The sequence below is a fragment of the Canis lupus genome, chromosome 10 (assembly GCF_011100685.1).
Source record: "Canis lupus familiaris isolate Mischka breed German Shepherd chromosome 10, alternate assembly UU_Cfam_GSD_1.0, whole genome shotgun sequence".
Classification (NCBI taxonomy): Eukaryota; Metazoa; Chordata; class Mammalia; order Carnivora; family Canidae; genus Canis; species Canis lupus.
In genome coordinates this window covers 29875011-29882335 of record NC_049231.1, presented here as the reverse complement: position 1 = coordinate 29882335, position 7325 = coordinate 29875011, and the positions used below count along the sequence as shown (strand labels likewise).

Sequence of the window (7325 nt, the reverse complement as noted above, 5' to 3'; positions counted from 1 at the left end):
CCATGTATGGGTATTCAATGCAGTTCTGGAAATTAAGATGCTGAGGAGGGTCTACCAGGCGCTTCTAGGAAAGCTAGATCTCCCTGAAAAGTGAGGGACACCCTCTCCCTTATTGCCTCATCACTGGCAGGGAGGATGTGATGCTCAAAGCTGATGTGAGCATAGGAGACATCGCCCAACACACTGAGAATGGCAGAGCAGGAAGGCAGAAGGATCTGGGTCTGTGACCACAGCCCTGAGTTGTTGAAACAGCCCTGTAACTACCTAATTTCCCGTAACACAGACAATTAATCTCCTTATACTTTAAGCCACTGGTAGTTCGGCTTTCTATTATTAGCAGCCAAATGCATCTGTTAGTTATCTATTGCTGCATAAAATTAGCACAAACTTAAGCATTTAAAACAACACACACCATTTATTATCTCAGTTTCTGGAGGCCAAGAACCTAGACACAACACAGGTGGGTCTTATGCTTCAGGATCTCTCAAAAGGCTCCAGTCAAGGTATCCATTGGATCTGGGGTCTTGTCTGAAAGAACTCTGGTTGTTACACCTTTGGGGTCCTTGCTGACTGTTGGCTGGAAGCTGCCCTCAGTTCCTTGTCAAGAGAGCTGCTCCACAGAACAGCTCACAGCACAGCAGCTGCTGCATCAAAACCAGCAAGAGGGAATCGTTCAGTACAACAGAAGTCAGAATCTTCCAGAACATATTCACAGAGGTGACATCCCTTCACCTTTCCCATATTCCATTGGTTAGAGGCAGTCATACCTCTAACCTTCCACTCACGTGGAGGAATCACACATGGGCATGTGTGCCAGGAGGTGGGGATTATTACAGCCACCCTACAAGCCTGCCCATTAACACCCTTACTGATAACATTTATTGAGCAAAGTCTTCAGATTAAAATCATCCCACCAACTTTGCCTGGATCCCAGGTCAAACAACCCACCTCCTAAAAATACTTTCAAGGCACTTTGAATATTTTTAATATAAATTATACGTTAGGTGATATGACAAAAATAGTGTTAATTTTGTTGTGTGTTAAAGGCATTGTGATTATATAAGAAAAAAACCATTTTTTAGAAATACATAAAACAGTACTGGGATGTTGAAATGAAATTCCATGATGTCTGAAGCTTGCTTTCAAATATTTCAGACAGAAAATAGGGGAAAAAAAGAATAGAGTAAATGTGCAAAAACATGGTAATTGTTGAATCTGAGTGATGAATATATGAAAATTCATTGCAGTATATCTCAACTTTCAAGCATATTCCAATTTTTGAATGACTTTTTAAAATCTGGCCACCCTTTTCTTATCCCCTTAAAGCCAAGAACTCCACATGAAACACAGAAGATTGAGTGAAAGTGTGTTGAGACACAAGTGGTTCTGAGCCAATGATGGGGCTGTCCTGAAAGGTCCCTGCCTCCTTCTCCAGTGCGCTGCTTTCCTACCCACATGCCTTAGCACTGCCATCCAAAACCACATCTAGTTCCCCAGGCACATGATGCTTCTTTGTGCCCCGTCCAAATGTTTGCATTGTCTGCACCTTTACCTGGGGATTTCTTCCAATACCTTCCTCAACGCCATATCTGGTTCACCTCTAAAACTCAGCTCAAGTGTCAATTCTTCAGGGAGGAGTTCCCTGACCCCATCTGCTAAGAAGAATCGATCCTCCATCTCTGGAGCTCCCATTGTGCCTGATGCAGATGATTATTATACTATGTATCACAAGGTATTGCAATTATTTATCTTCAGGTCTGATTCCCTCACCAGACTGAGGTTCTTGAGAAAGAGGTTTTCCATTCTTCCCAGGATCTGTCGTGATTAACACAGAGCTTGGCACATGGTAAGTGCTAAATAAATGCTGGTTGAATAAACAAATGAACGGTTGAATGAACAGATAAATAAGTTAAAATATCTAGCACATAGCAACAGTATCTATACACTCAAGTTCAATATATTGATCAGAGTGATGAGTCCCATAAAAGCTTCAGCTTACTGATTTCTACAACCCACATAAGCCCTCCCCAGACAGCTGAGTCTCTGTTGGTCCAAATATGGGGAGCACTTCAAATCCCAATACTGAAAAGACTTTAGAGGGCACCTGGGTGGCTCAGTGGTTGAGCATCTGCGTTTGGCTCAGGGCATGATTCCAGGGTCCTGGGATCGAGTCCCACATCGGGCTTCCTACAGGGATCCTGCTTCTCCCTCTGCCTGTGTCTCTGACTCTCTCTGTGTGTCTCTCATGAGTAAAGAAAAGAAAAGAAAAAGGAAAAGGAAAAGAAAAAAAAAAAGACTAGAACACTGATGTTAAGACAAAGCACCAAGCGTAATTCCCTTTTGTGGCTCAGCAATAAACACCAAGAAACAGTTCCTAAAAAGATGCTGCAGAAATTGTCTTAAATTGGTCTTAGGGTAGCTTTGACAGCTGCCATTCTGGGCAGGCAGAACTCAGAATAAGACTTTGTGATAGGGGATCCCTGGGTGGCGCAGCGGTTTGGTGCCTGCCTTTGGCCCAGGGCGCGATCCTGGAGACCTGGGATCGAATCCCACATCAGGCTCCCGGTGCATGGTGCCTGCTTCTCCCTCTGCCTATGTCTCTGCCTCTCTCTCTCTCTCTCTCTCTCTCTGTGACTATCATAAATAAATAAAAATTTAAAAAAAAGACTTTGTGATAGGAAGGTAAATTTGGGCTCAATATCAAGAATTTTCTTTAAAAGTTAGAATTGTTCAGTAGTGAGAGGCTGCCTCATATAATCAGGAGTTCCTCATCCATCCAAAAGTCAACAATTATTTATGGAGCACCTGCTGTTCCAGGTGGTTGGATTGCTACAGTGAACAGCATAGAAAGGTAACTATCTCTTTGAGACAATATGCTGTATAAGCCAAGGTAAAGCCATGTGATTCCAAAAGTACTACAGAGGGTGGGACCCCCTCAATCTAGGCCTCTAGGCATTGGACTAGATGATCTCTAAAGTCCCTTCTGAATCTAAGATCTGTTTTTCTTGCCCTAATGGTCCTTTACAAGTTACTGATTTCATGTAGGACAAGCAACTTTTAGGAATCTTCTAGGGAGGGTGTAGATGATACTAGATATCCGTTATCAAAGAGTGTAAATGTAATCATATCTCAACAAAACTGACTTGGAAAGGAATGTAAACTTGAGGAAGCAAGATCTTCAGGTATCTGGTGTGCTGTTGTATTCAGAGAGCTTGGTACATAAGAGACTCAATACAAATTTGAATAAATGAGTTATTGAAGTGGATTGTAGGGGACAAAACCAAGAGGGACATTATAGCTCAGCAGATGGGGTAGAGGGATGTTGTGTGTGAGAGAGATATGAAAAGTACAAAAAATAACAGTAAAGGAGCTTCAAAAAGTCTTGCTGTGCCTTTCAATGTACATTCCCTTTGTCATTTTCACAAGGGGATTGCAATAAAAAAGTAATTACCTTTTCAGTTACTTTTGGATTCTGGACTGATAGTTCTTTGCATGAGATTCATGTTGAGACTAGACACAAGGTGGCCTACAATTTATATAAGTTATGATTTTTTTTAACATTGTAGGAAACCCTAACATCAGTCCATCGGCAATGGTACCTTCAAAACACACTTGTCTTGCCAAGATGATTATTCCATAGAATTAGCTTGCCATATTGTAACCCCGAGCTGCTGAGGGCATTCCTGAGGTTCACTGATCTACAATCAGCTTGTTATCCGGTCCTGTTAGCTTGTGCAGTCTTCTTTTTTGTGTTTCATTCATGTCACTGCTGAGGAAGGAGGCCAGATGCACCAATGAGAGAGGACCAATGAGAAGGTCTACTGCACAGTTTTTTTTTTTTTAGTTTTTTTAAGATTTTATTTATTTATTCATGATAGACATCGAGAGAGAGAGAGAGAGAGAGAGAGAGAGAAGCAGAGACACAGGCAGAGGGAGAAGCGGGCTCCATGCAGGGAGCCCAACGCGGGACCCGATCCCGGGACTCCAGGATCGCGCCCTGGGCCAAAAGCAGGCGCCAAACCGCTGCGCCACCCAGGGATCCACATTTTTTGAGTTTTTTTTTTTTTTAAGATTTATTTGGGATCCCTGGGTGGCGCAGCGGTTTGGCGCCTGCCTTTGGCCCAGGGCGCGATCCTGGAGACCCAGGATCAAATCCCATGTCGGGCTCCCGGGGCATGGAGACTGCTTCTCCCTCTGCCTATGTCTCTGCCCCCCCTTCTCTCTCTCTCTCTCTGTGTGTGACTATCATAAATAAGTAAAAATTTAAAAAAAAGATTTATTTATTTGAGAGAGAACACAAGAAGTTAGAGAGGGAGAAAGAGAAGCAGACACCCCACTGAACAAGGATCCCAATGTGGGACTTAATCCCAAGACCCTAGGATTATGACCTGAGCAGAAGGCAGATGCTTAACCAACTGAGCCCCTCAGGTGCCCCTGTTGTGTAGTTTTGATTGGTCAGTGACAGGTGTGGCATCTGGTAATGCCAAAGGCCCAATCGCTCTTGCAGCGTGGGTTGTCCGAAGCAGCAGGAGTGGAAATCTCAGACTGATTGGCAACCAGAGTTAAAACCGCTGCACACACCTGAGTATTGACTTTTCCTGTGGGGCAGTGAGCCATTGGATTGGACAACCTCTCCATGGGTGGGCACCAAAATTCTCTGTTTTTTTCATTGCGTCTCCCTGCTGTCAGGAGCCACATCCTACTCCATCACTGCACTGAATAACCATAGCCTTCAACACCTTCTATCTCTCCAACACAAAGCTTTACCTGAATTAATCCAGATAAAAGTCCCCAGAGGGACACCTGGGTGGCTCAGCCACTGAGCATCTGCCTTCGACTCAGGGCCTGATCCCAGGGTCCAGGATTGGGTCCCATATTGGGCTCCTTGAGGGGAGCTGGCTTCTCCCTCTGCCTATATCTCTGCCTTTCTCTGTTTCTCTCATGAATAAATAAATAAAATCTTTTTTTAAAAAAAAGTCCCCAGAGTTAGCCAAATATTATTGACCAAATATGACTGATCCCAAGGTTATGCAGTAAGTAGGGAAACAGGAGCCTTAGATTGCATTCCAACCACACCGTTTGGACCGAATGTTTGTGTGCCTCCAAAATCACATGTTAAAGCCTTACACCCCAATGTGACTATATTTGGAGATGGGGCTTTGGGAGAGGTAATTAAAGTTAAATGAGGCCATAAGGGTGACACCCTCATCAAATAGGACTAGTGTCCTTATAAGAGGAAGAGCCACAGAGATCTCTCTCTGTCTCTCTCTCTCTCCACACCCACACAAAGAAAGGACCACGTGAGGACACAGAGAGGAAGTGGCCATCTGCAAGCCAGGAAGAGAGCTGTCACCAAAAACTGAATCAGCTGGAACCCTGATCATGGACTTCTAGCTAGAAGAACTGTGAGAAATGTGAGAAAATAAATGTCTGTTGTTGAAACCATCAGTCTGTGGCACTTTGTTCTGGAAGTCTGAGCAGACTCCTACAAACACCAGCACCTTCCCCTAACTCAGTCCCTTCCCTGGCATAGATGTGCCAGTAACATCAAATCTCTGGAGATGCATCATTTCCTCCATCAAAACCTTCCTGACTGGGGGTGCCTGGGTGACTCAGCCCATTAGGCATCTTCTTTGGGCTCAGGTCATGACCCCAGGGTCCTGGGGTCCTCGGGTCCTGGGATGGAGCCCTGTTTAGCAGGGAGTCTGCTTCTCGCTCTGCCTCTGCCACCGCCCCCCTCCCATGCACACTCTCCTTCTCTCTCAAATAAATAAATAAATCTTTAAAAAAAGAAAAAAGAAAGAAGAAAAAAGAAAACCTTCCTGATCCTCCTTATACGGGGCCCTGTATGGATGTCAGCACCTATGATAGCAACAACCATTTACTGAGCACATACTACATGTACTGAGCATATACTATACTCAGGCACCACGCTATGCATCTGTCACTTACTCCACCCATCCACTCTTCAGGAGGCACAATTTCTTTTTTCTTTTTTTCTAAAGATTTCTATTTATTTTTTCATGAGAGACACACAGAGAGAGGCAGAGACACAGGCAGAGGGAGAAGCAGAATCCCTGTGGGGAGCCCAATGTGGGACTCAATTCCAGGACCCTGGAATCATGCCCTGAGCCAAAGGCAGACACCCAACCACTGAGCCACCCAGGTGCCCCAGGAGGAACAATTTCTATCCCCATATTAGAGATGAATAAACTGAAGTTGGGCATCTTGCCCAAGTAGGTGGCAAGGCCCAGATTCAAATGTTAGTAGTCTGACTCCAGAGCCCCGGACCCTGCCCACTCTCATAGCAGCGGACACTCTATTATTTACCGGACCTGTTTGTGCCTCTGTCTCCCCCTGCAGACTGTGAGCTCTTCTGTGCTGGGGTCTGGTCGGGTTCCATCTCTGTGTTTCTGCACCTCCAACGCTTGGCATGCAGCCTGGTGCACCCTGGGTCTCACAAAGGCTTGGTGAATGAACAAACGAATGAATGAACGAATGAATCCCTCAACATCACACTGGTAGCCAGCTGGCAGTGATGGGGAAATCTGCAGTCCCCTCGGCTGTGGTTATTAACAACGCATCCCAGTGTGGGATAATGGAAGTTACAGCGCGTGCCGACCGTCCACACAGCCTCCTTGTCTCCACGCATGCACGTCTGAGTGAACAGATAACTCACATGGAGATTTACTTAAAAGGCATTTAACTCAGCTCACACGTCTGCCGACCAAGCCTATTACTTGCAGAAATCTATTCCATGCATTACCATTTTGATTTCCAGCGCAGAGAGACAGTGGTGGGTTGGTAGGATTTTTTTTCCTCTTGCCAGTTGAGTTACTGTCTGCTTTTGTGGAATAAATTGCTATAAATTGAGTTACCAGCACTCTAAAATGGGGAAATATATTCTCGATGCTATATGGGCAGCTGACAACATTATGGAAATACACAAAGCGTGTGTCCAAGTTTACCCGAACGGTGGCAAGCTGTGATGGATGGTGGGAGGATGGCAGGGTGACAGGGTGGCCTCAGGCACAGACACTAGCTGCCTGCCCTCCCTCCCCAGGCAACTGGGAAAGCCTCTTCAAAGGGAGTCTTAGCGGAGAAACTCCAAGAGGATTAAAGCCACAAGGATAAAGGAGGGGGCTGATGGAAAAAAAGAAAAGAAAAGAAAAGAAATCAGCTTAGGAAACAAAATAAAACCAGCCAGGAAGGATGGCACTGGGGACACTGTTGTTGTTCCCCTCCTACTCCCTCGGGGGCTCTTCCCAGTCCTGTGCCCACCTCCCAGCCTCTCACTGCTTTGCTCCTAAAGGCTGAAGCTGCAA

The 7325-nt window shown here is 45.2% G+C and overlaps 1 long non-coding RNA gene across 2 annotated transcripts; it reads right to left on the bottom strand.

Annotated features, from left to right (window-relative positions):
- Positions 1-419: 419 nt before the first annotated feature.
- On the bottom strand, positions 420-7102 carry LOC119873761. 2 transcript variants are annotated; one of them, XR_005365178.1, is made up of 4 exons: positions 6336-7102; positions 3452-3769; positions 1771-1864; positions 420-644 (listed from the first exon to the last, which is right to left on the bottom strand). It is a non-coding gene; the product is annotated as an uncharacterized LOC119873761 (long non-coding RNA). The 2 variants fall into 2 exon arrangements; XR_005365177.1 differs by having other exon boundaries at positions 420-1864.
- Positions 7103-7325: the final 223 nt, after the last annotated feature.